We start from the raw sequence: 11666 nt of genomic DNA on the forward strand, positions 1-11666 counted from the left end.
AGGGAACAATTTGAGCAAAGAAATAGAATTCAAGGGGATGCTTGGCATGCTTGAGAACTGAAACAGGCCTCCTCGGGCTGAACACAATGCAGAAAGAACTTTCTTTGGTTCAGGGTGATCCTACCACTCAAAAACCCAACTATCTATCACAGGCAACAATATAGCACAACCAGAAGGCAAATTAGTTGTAAAAATTATTTGATGCTTGATGTTCCTCACTATCAGTTACACACTCATAATTAGTTCCAATTGAAAAATGACATTTTAATAGAAATATAACTAAGTATTGTCAGATGCTCCATTGAGTGCTTATCTTTGCTGCTATCCTCTAGCTCAAATTGCAGATTGAATTTTCTCATAGAATTGTGGAATACATCCTTGTTCCTCATCAAGCTCCCCTGCATTAATAATGAGCTATGAAATGAAAGCCTCATTCTTGCAGGAGTGCATATTGCTTCAGCTGTCCAGAACAAGTCCTTCTGCTTGTCTGTAAGTGTGCACTTGGGAATCTGTGTGTGTGTGTGTGTGTGTGTGTGTGTGTGTGTGTGTGTGTTTCTGCCTAAAGCAGTTCCATGTCTATTTCTTTGTTGTTGCCATGCTCTACAGGTTTCTCTCTTGTTCTTTAATTCAGTTCTTTGTCAAAGAAATTAAGGCAACAATTGAAGTGATATGAAAAATCATACAGCCTGGCTTCCTTGGCAGTCCTATAATAATATGATCATGATGTCAATCTTTACCAACTGAGGAGTGGACCCATGGAATGTTAGCAGCTGTTACAGTGACAAGCTAGGACATTCGGCAGATGGCACATAAAATTCTAGAGATAAAAGTTCAGGAATAAAAGGGAGAGCTTTAAAGCTAAGATAGTGGCGCTTCCAAGCAGTCAATATTTTTGAATTCTGACTCTCCATTTAAAAAGAAGGGGGTGGTTATTTTTTATTACTTTTTCATTATCCATTATCCAGGATATTCCCTGTCATGCATTCATTTATCTCTTTATTCATTCTCATAGTATTCCTAGTTCTAGTAGTATCTAGTGTGCAGTACTTTTTATCGAAGGTCCTGCTGAAATTTTGCTGATGAGTTTAAGTTGCTACAACATCCCTTGTATATTGCTATCATTTGTCCTTGACAAATGGAAGAAAAAAGTCCAAAGTATAAAATGATCACTGAAATAAAGAGGCCTTTTCATTCCCTTGTTTCTTTTTCAAACTCACTCCTACAAACAACTCCTCAGAACAATCCTGGCAGTCAGAGACATCGTATGCAGACGTTAAAGTCTAGACCCACCACCTGTCCCTGCTGTGACTCATAATATAAACATAGGCCTTCTGTGTAGCTTGTTTCCTAGAATTTTAAAACATAACCCACAGCTGATGTCTTCCTTTCTGAGAGGCTCTTTCATGAGGTAGGCCAAAGAGTCTATGGTCTAGCAGAGCTTTGCATGGTTTTTAATCTTGAGAGCCTTCATAAACTGATCTTTCTCCAAATGTATTAGTACAATCTAAAGCACCATCTTTCCTGGATCCCTACAGAGTCACTTACCCCATCATCTATTTCCTTTCTTCCACAGAGATCCCGCCTCTTCTCCTAACCCTCATCTGGTCAAGCTTTTCTGTCTCCTAGACATCTGGATTCTGCTGAGTAGTTCTCCAGCCTCAGTCATCCACATCTGTGAATTAAGTGCTGCTTGACAAAAATCACAAAATGTTCGGATTCAGTGGCCTCTTTCCCAGATTTGGTACTGTGTATTTTTGTTTTCTGGCTTTAAAAATATTTTTTAGAAAAAGGCCAGGCACAGTGGCTCACATCTGTAATCCCAGCACTTTGGGAGGCCAAGACGGGTGGATCACCTGAGGTCAGGAGTTCAAGACCAGCCTGGCCAACATGATGAAACCCAGTCTTTCCTAAAAATACAAAAAACTAGCCAGGTGTGGTGGTGTGTGCCTGTAATCTCAGCTACTCGAGAGGCTGAGGCAGGAGGATCACTTGAACCTGGGAGGTGGAGGTTGCAGTGAGCCGAGATCATGCCACTGCACTCCAGCCTGGGCAACTCCATCTCAAAAAAAAAAAAAAAAGAGAAAGAAAGGATTATATAAATCTATTATACGATTGTCCTTAAGAAAACTGTAACTCATTGAAAATGAACACCCCACCCATTCCTCAGCTTTGTGTAAATAGTTCTAGGAAAATATACAGTGGACAGAAAGAACAGAAGACCTCACATAGAATTTGTCAGACTAACCAGGGAGTGGGCCTTCTGAAAGAATTATATTGGTTGTTCCATATCCGTTTTGACCATCTAGCCCAGAAGTTGTCAAACTTTTCTTAGTAAAGGACCATACTATAAATATTTTGGTCTTTTGGGATCACACGGTCTTTGTCTCAGCTACTCAAGACTGTTGTTGTAGTTCAAAAATAGCCAGAGACCATATATAAGTGAGTGAGTATGGATATATTCCAATAAAGCTTTATGTACAAAATCAGAGGATAGATTGGATTTGGCTCACAGGCCATATTACAAATCCTTGATCTAGTAGATGGTATGGTCCATACAAAAGATTGAACCATGAGTAAGGGAAGGACTTGAAAGCACATGTACCTGTATATCCAAGCAATCAATATTCAAATCCTAACTGTCGTTGGAAATATGAGATTTTATTCCTTAATTCAGCACCTCTCACTCATCAATTCATGTTAGACATGGACCTTTACCATTAGGTAGGGCTCAGCATTTTTCATTGGATTTGATGCTGAGGTTCCATGGGTACCTCTAAATCGCTGCAACATCTCCTGGAAGTTGAACTCATTATCTCTTTACAAGGAAAGAGTTCAGGACCCTAAAAGGTAACAGAGAAAAAAGTTTTTACTTATTGTCTCTTGGCACCACTATTACAAATAACTAGCATAGTAAACAACATTCAAAAGTTAATAGTACAGACCAGCCACCTATTTCTACTGCTACTTCAAAATACAGACATAAATAATCCTAGGATTCATTTTCTAGTTGACATTTTTAACCTATAAAGGTGGCTAATATTATGTTAGTATTACAATAAAACTTCAAATTTTGAATGTCATATGAAGAATGAAATACAACTAAGATATAATAATAATAAAATTTCATTTTATTTTCTTCCTAAATTAATTCCAAATTTACCTAAACATAATACTATAATTTTTGCTCTTAAGGAATCCTACCTTTGTCATTTCAACACACTGGCCACTACTTACATACATTTTGCTCTCATTTTCTGGAGTTGGACATAAGGTCTGGAGTGCAGTGTCTTATATAATTGAGAATGTTGTTAGAGGGGGCATTCTAGTATCTAATTCTCTTGTCCAAGAAGGAATCTGCTGAGACATCTCCTGTGTGGCTTGATCATCTGTTTATACCAGTGCATGGTATTCCATAGGTATTGGAATTAATCATCAGTAATATACAGCCCTTTGCAACAAAGTTGGACCTACTGTCTTTGTACCAGGCTTTTTTTGATTACCTAGTCCTCTTTCTCATTACCAGCCCATACTTATCTACAAGAATGCTGTGCAGTCTGGTGCTTCGCGACAGCCATCTTCCCTTACAGATACACTTTCCTAGAGGTCAGAGATCCAGTTTGTCTAGATGTTTTTGGGTCATTTTACAACTCATTTCATTATTCTTGTGTCTTTCCTAAATTCTGCCACCTCCTGAGTCACACTTACGCCATCTATTCCTCAGTTTTCTTCCAAAGATATCTTCCCCATTTTTCCTAGGACTTCGGACACCTGCTTTTATGCCAGACCTCCTAATATGTCTCCTGGACACAAGTTAGGCTTTACTCAATAAATGCAAGTACCTTTCATCCCTGACACTATAGAATTGCCTTGGTTGGAGGAATGGTACTCAAATTCTTCAGTAATACATGCAGTGTTTATCTTCATCTTTAGACCCAGAGTTGGATAACAATAAACATTGTCAGTAGATTGTTATTCTTTGATTCTCAAGTTGTATTCTTACTTCCAAATTATTTTAAGGGTTTGGGAAAGCATCTCCTTGTAGCTCCTAGGTATTTATATTATTCCCCTTATTGTTGGTCTTCTTTAAAAAACAATTGATTACAACCATATGACCAGTTCTATCAAAGTGGTTTAGAAAACAATTGTATTCTAATCACTAGAGGCAGAATTTGGGAATGTATTTCTCTGCTTACCTGGTAGGTATTCTTATTGCAAGTCTCTGTTAATCCCAAGTCCCTCATACCATGCATTGTCATCCTGTATGTTATTTTCTCTTGCAGAGGCCCTTTCTCTCTGAGAAAAGCAGGACATTTTGACCAGGTTGATTTAATGCAGCTGTTATGCAAAGGCTACTTCAAAATGTCAGTGTTGAATGTAAAAGGTTGTTTTTTATTACCAAGCTATGCATACAACAGCCATCCCTGACCCTCGCCCTATCCTTGACCCTTTTTTCCAGAGAACAGACTCATTTTTCTCTTACCACTTTCCACTTTCAGTGTCTGTGGTAAGTCTCTTTGGGATCTGGGGCTGTTTCCAACACTCTATCCAGTCAGCTTCTCAGTGGAAAGTCTTATGTGAGATTTTCCCCATTATTCACATCTTGATGAGACTACTGGCATAGTTCCTGCGTTTGATTTACATAGTCTAGGGATTTATACTTTCCCATTTTTTGTTTTCTTTTTTGAAGTAATACCAATTCATGAAAATGGCTGTAAGTACATCTTTCATTGTTATCAATATGTGTCCTCACTCTTTTAACATTTTACATGAAATTTCTCTGAAATTATATCTTCATCTATATTGCATGGGGCCAGAAAGGAATTTACACCATGCTAAACTTATTGGATATTACATCACTTAGGCTAATATTAATATACCCTGGTAATTTCTGATAAAAATACATCCTTATTCTTTATTATTACACAAATATATTCATTATGGAATGTTTAGAAAACATGAAAGCAAAAAGAGAAAAATCATTCATTTGCACTTCCCCAATTATTGGCCTTCTTTTGAAAAAAAAACTGATGGTATTATTTTTTAATGTTTTGTGTATGTATTTCATTAATTTGAAAGTACATATATGGATTTAAAAATATATTTTTTTACAAAATGATTATAACTTTGTTGCAAGATTTTCCCCATTTAATATATCTTGGACATATTACTGTCAATAAAACTTTTAAATGAAACTTTCCAGTGAAGAATGCATCTTCATTTCTCTTTAGATCTGTGGAATATTTTATTGTTTGAAAGTACTATACTGAAATATAGCTCTCATTTCTCCCATTCATAGAGATTTAGTCACTTTTGGTTTTTCTCTATTTTTTCTGTTGATTCACTTATAATTTTCAATGTTACAAATACTACTGAAATTAATTTTTGCATATATATTATTGTTTGTTTGTTTAGATACAGGATTTCACTCTGTCACCCAGGATGGAGGGCAGTGGTGTAATCATAGCTCATTGTAACCTCAAATTTCTGGCCTCAAGCGATCCTCTTGCCTCAACCTCCAAAGAAGCTGGGACTACAAGCACATATCACCAACTGGGCTATTTTTTTTTATTTTTTGTAAAGATAGGCCTTGCTTTGGTCCTGGACTGGTCTCTAACCCCTGGCCTCAAGTGATCTTCCCACCCCAGCCAAAGTGCTGGATTACAGGAGTGAGCCACTAACCTGGCTGGCATGTTTGTATATTTAAAAGAAGAATTTTGTAGGAATATTCAGAAGTGGAATTTTAGAATCAAATGATATGAATACATTTTCTTATAGTAGATAATTCCAAATTCTCTTCTAGAAAAATGCAGCAATTTACATGCCTTCCACATAGTATGAAAATACTTCTTTGTCACATCTTGGATAGTGCTGACTCTTAATTACATTTTTCATCTTTGTCAGCCTGATAGGCATGAAAAGTAATTTTATTCTATTATAGTTTTTGAATTGTTAATGCTACTGAACATCTCTTTATATTTGTTTTTTTTTTTTTTCTAAATCTCTTGTTTATATCCTCTGACCATCTCTCTGGTGGAAGATGTAAAAGATCTTTACATAGCGAATATATTAACTCTCTGTCTATAACATGTGATGTAAATGTTTTATTATTGTTTTTCTTATGTCTTTAAATGGTGGTTTAGGCATTACAGAAAGCATTTTTTATTTATTTTCTGGCTAAAAAAATACATCTCATTGAATAATATTAACCAATACATTGAGATGCATTCAAAACCAATATTATCCATCTAGAGACTTTTTAGTATCTTAAAAATTCCTATATAAAAGTGCAACAGGATTCAAAGCTACTAGCGACCAGAATGGAGACTGCACTAACTTTCTGAGTCTGTGGGTGAATATCAGCCCATTGGACTTCAGAATATTATTTGATATTAATTTCTTGTTCCGTCACCTCCTAGCTGGGTTACCTAGATCAAGTTACTCAACTTTTCTAAGCCTGAGTGTCCTCATCTACATAGTGGCCATAATACCTACTTCAAAAAGTTGTGAGCAGAAGAGATAAAATTTAGGTGTCTCTTACATATGTGGAACTTGATAAATATTAACTTCTTTTCCTCCATGACATCTTCTCTCCTTCCTAAGGCAATTAACATATCTGAAGACTGATCTGGAAACCGTGTAATCCATGTGGCCCACAGATCCGGTTTTCTTAGCCCGAGAGGCAGAATTGTAAAATCCACCATTGATATCAGGAGATATTTATTCATTTAACAGATACTTATGGAGCATCTTCTATGTTCTAGGCACCATCCCAGGTGCTAGAGATACAGCACTGAAAAAAAAAAAAATGGAAGGCTAACTGTCCTTTTAGAGCCTACATTCTAATCAGGTAAAATATACATTAAACAATTAGCTATTTAATAATATGTTAGAGAGCAAGGCACATTAATATAGCGATTAAGATAACAAATTATGGTTTAATTGTTCGAACTTTTCAGAGGGATAAGCATCGCCCAAAAAAGACGTGATTCAATAAGCAAATGGAGAGTTGTGTGGTAACAGTGTCTGGACAACTAAACTTACTAAAGAAATATCTGCAAACTTCTCTTACTTCTAGTGCTGTTCTAGAAATATTCATCCATTGATGGGACTCAAAAACATTTACCGAGGCCTATCATGTTCAGGTTTTAGGCAAAGAAGATATACAGAAGGGATCAACTTATACATGGTTCTTACCTTGCCATATGTCATTGTGTAGCTTCTGGGGTAGAGACATAAAGTGAAACAAAAACTTCAAAATAAAAAACAAAAAGTACTATGCAGAATATGAAACAGAGTAAGAGCTAGAATTAACTTTGGGCTACTTTAGGTTAGATGATCAGCAAAGCACTCTCTGAGAGGGTAATATTAAAACTAAGCCCCGAATGAAAAAGAACCAGTCAAGTGAATATCTGGAAGAAGAGGGCAAATAGAAGGAGCATGTATAAGGCAGGAGATGAAAGAAGGCCTGAAGGTCTATAGAAAATAATGGAAGGAAATACACCACAAAAGTTTTTATTAGTAGGAGGCTGGGCCTATTTTGTATGTACATTTTCTTCTCTAAACTTGAACATGGTTTCCACAGTTTCATTGATGTGCATTACAATCATTATTGCAAAAATTCATAAAAATGTAGAACATGGTTTCTACAGTTTCATAGATGTGCATTATTTTAATAATTATAAAAATTTATAAATATCTTCAAATAATGGGAGGAAATACACCACAAAAGTAGTTATTAGTAGGGGACTGGGACTATTTGGTATGTACATTTTCTTCTCTAAACTTGAACATGGTTTCTACCGTTTTATATATGTGCATTACTTTCATAATTGTAAAAAATCATAAAAACATTCATAGTAAGAAGAAGTAGAAAATGTGATCTAGAGGAAAAAGAAAAGGCTTTAAAGTCAGACCCAGGTTGGAAACTTAACTTTGCCAATTACTCACTCTCGACCCACAGCAAAACGTCTAAACTCTCTCTTAGTCTCAATTTCCTGATATAAAGAATAGAGATAATAGTTTCATGTTTTGCACATGTAGAGATTCTAGCACAGCAGTTTGGCTACAATGCTAACTCCATTTCCTATTAGTCATGCAATCATTAATACATTTCTTTATTCCCTTCAAGACTTAGTTTCTTCACCTACAAAATTGGGTATATTAATGTTGACCCTTCAGGACTGTCACAGGGATTAAGTGAGTTAATGCATATAAAATGACAGCACAATAATACTGTAGACACACACTAAATGACAAATACAATTGGTTATCTATGAATGAGAAATTGATGGTGACTTTTATTTTCTTTACACCTTGATGTATTACCCAAACTTCTAAATAACCACATATTTGTACTGATATAAAAAGTTTCCTCTTACAGTATTAACATATCTTAATTCTAGTTCTACAAATTTGTCCCAAGGAAACATTTACACAAGTCACAATAATGTTTACTGTAGCATTGTTTGTAATGGCAAACATTGGTAAACATCTATCAATACAGGAGAGTTCCATGAATTACAGCAAATCTTTGCCATGGAAGAAATATGAAGCACTGAAAAGAAATGAGGTGGAACTATATGGACTGCCATGGAAAGCAGCCCAAGATATATTAAGTAAAAAGGAGGCTGTTGTTGGACTTGGTGGATCACACCTGTAATTCTAGCACTTTAGGAGGACAAGGTGGGCAGATCGCTTGAGTTAAGGAGTTGGAGTCAGTTTGGGCAACATTGTGGTCATGCATACCTGTAATTCTAGCTATTAATACCCAGGAGGTTTCAGTAAGCTGAGATCAGGCCACTGCACCCCAACCTGGGTGACAAAGTGAGACTCTGTCTCTAAAAAGAAAAAAAAAGAGGCTGCAAAAAACTATAAATAATGTAAGTTCTTTGTAACCAAAAATTATTATTATATATAGTACATTAGTTCTGGCACATAAAAAAAAAAAAAGTCTGGAAGAATAAATACTGATCTGCTAACGGTCCTGGTGACTAGGGGGATGAGATTACAGAGCTCTTTCATCTCTATGTTATATATTTCTAAAATGTTTAGACTTTTAAACAAGGATCATACAAAAAATAAAAACATAAAAAGAAAACAAGGATTATGGATTTCCCTTATATATAGGGAAAAAAAATATTTTAAAATGGAGGAAGTAACTAAATGCTAGTAAGAGATAACTTAAATATAAAGACTGAGAATTGTCTCTTTAACAACAACAGTGTTACCTATGACCTTGGGAAGAGCAATTTCATAAGAGAGGCAGTGATACAAACCAAACAGCAAAGAGTGGAGGATGAGAACGTGGAAATAAACAATGTACACAGTTATTTCTAGTAGTTTGGATGGGAAGTGCAGGAGAGAGATAGGGGAATAGCTGGAGAGAGGTATAGAGATAAGGAAAGATTTGTTTGTTGAGTTGCTTTTTGCCTTTTTTTTTTTAGAGCAATTTGGGTATATTTTAAACCTATTGAAAACATAGCTGGAAGAGAGGTTGAAACTACAGAAGAAATTGAGAATAACTAATGGAATAAGGTCACAGAGGATGCAGAAGGGAAAGATCCAAAACAAAGATTAAGAGCTTAACACTAAATAGGAAAAATAATGAGATGGTGAAGGTTCAGAGGCTTTAAAACAATTGAAAAAATGTGATGTGGTCACTGTGTAAATTGTCTAAGAGATTATTGCAGTGAAATACTGAAGAAACATTGTGCACACCTGGACCTTGAGACCAAATCTTGAGGCTATGTCATTTTTCTCAGCAGCACACAAACAATATTAGGAACAAAAGGGAGAAAACTAGACTCCCTTTTGTTCCTAATATTGCTCCTAATATTCATGGATAGGGTTTTCACATGTGATTTTGAATTAGAACAAAGGGGAAAGGTTGTTGAAGAAACTGGTTTGTCCAAGAAGAAGGACAGCATGATATAGAGCTTGTGGCAGGAGAGAGTATGGTACATGTGGCTATCATGCAGAGTAAGAAAAGTAATATGAAGATAGGAGGAATAAGTTCAAGAGATACACTGTGACTATAGTAAATAGCAATGTACGGTCAGCCCTCCATAATCACGGGTTCTGCATCAGTGGATTCAACCAACTGCAGACTGAAAATATTCAGAAAAAATATATAAAATGGCAATACAACAATAAAAATAATCTTTTTTCAAAAAAGCTATACAGTGTGACAAATATTACATAGCATTTACATTGTATTAGGTATTATGAGTAATCCAGAGATGATTTAAATTATACAGGAAGATGTGCCTAGGTTATATGTAAACACTACACCATTTTAGATCAGGGACTTGAGCATCCAGATTTTGGTAGCCACGGGAATCCAGGGCCAAGCCCCCAACAACACCAAGGGACAACTATATTATATTCCTAAAAATTGCTAAGAGGGGAAATTTTAAATGTTCTCACTGCAAAAAAAAAAGGATAAGTACGAGGTAATATGTATGTTAATTTAATTTAGCTATTCCACAATGTATACATATTTCAAACATCAAGTCATACATAATAGATACATAAACTTTTATTGTCAATTTAGAAATAAATTAACTTTATAAAAGAAAAGCAATATGAGATAAGGTTGGGAGACAAGGGCATGGAGGGCCTTATAAGCCGAGAGGGGCAATTTGGATTTTAAATAGGATAGAAATTCACTGGCATGTTTAGGATGGGTAGTGACTTGGTGTAATTTAATGTATTCAATTATCTCTCTAGATGGAGAATGAATCAAAAGCAAGATTCATTAGATGAAGACACTGTGAGCAGGAACAAGACAAGGATACTCTCTGTCACCACTTCCATTCAATATTGTGTTGATATTCTAGCCAGGAAACTTAGGAAAGGAAAGGAAATAAAAAGCATCCAAATTAGAAAGGAAGAAGTAAAACCCTCTATTTCAAAAATGACATGATCTCGTATATAGGAAATCCTAGGGAATCCACAAATAAACTATTAGAGCTAAACAAGTTTAGCAAAGTTGCAGGCTGAAAGATCAGTATGTAAAAATCATTTATATTTTAATACACAAGCAATAAACAACTCAGAAGTAAAATTCAGAAAACAGTTTTATTTACAATGGCATCAAAAAAATACTTAGAGCCATGTGCAGTGGCTCATGCCTGTAATCCCAACACTTTGGGAGGCAGAGGCAGGGGGATCGCTTGAGCCCAGGAGTTTGAGACTAGCCTGGCAACATACCAAGACCCCATCTCCATAAAAAATTTAAAACAAAATATTATCCAGGCATGGCAGTGGCACCTGTAGTTCCAGGTACTTGGATGGCTGAAGTGGGAGGATCACTTGATCCTAGGAGATTGAGACTACAGTGAGCCATGTTCAGACCATTTCACTCCTGCCTGGGTGAAAGGGTGAGACTATGTCTCAAAACTAAACAAAACAAAAACACTTAGGAACAAATTTAACTAAGGAAGGCAAGAATCGAACACTGAAAAACAACAAAGCATTGTTGTAAGAAATTTTTAAAAGACAAATAAATGGAAAGGCATTGGCGTTCATGGATTGGAAAGCTTAATATTCTTAAGATAACAGCAATACTCTTCAAATTGATCAACACTTTCAATACAATCCCTATCAAAATTTCAGCTGACTTTTTACAGAACTGCATGAGCTGATCCTAAAATTAATGTGGAAAT

Source organism: Saimiri boliviensis, chromosome X (genome assembly GCF_048565385.1).
Source record: "Saimiri boliviensis isolate mSaiBol1 chromosome X, mSaiBol1.pri, whole genome shotgun sequence".
Taxonomy (NCBI): Eukaryota; Metazoa; Chordata; class Mammalia; order Primates; family Cebidae; genus Saimiri; species Saimiri boliviensis.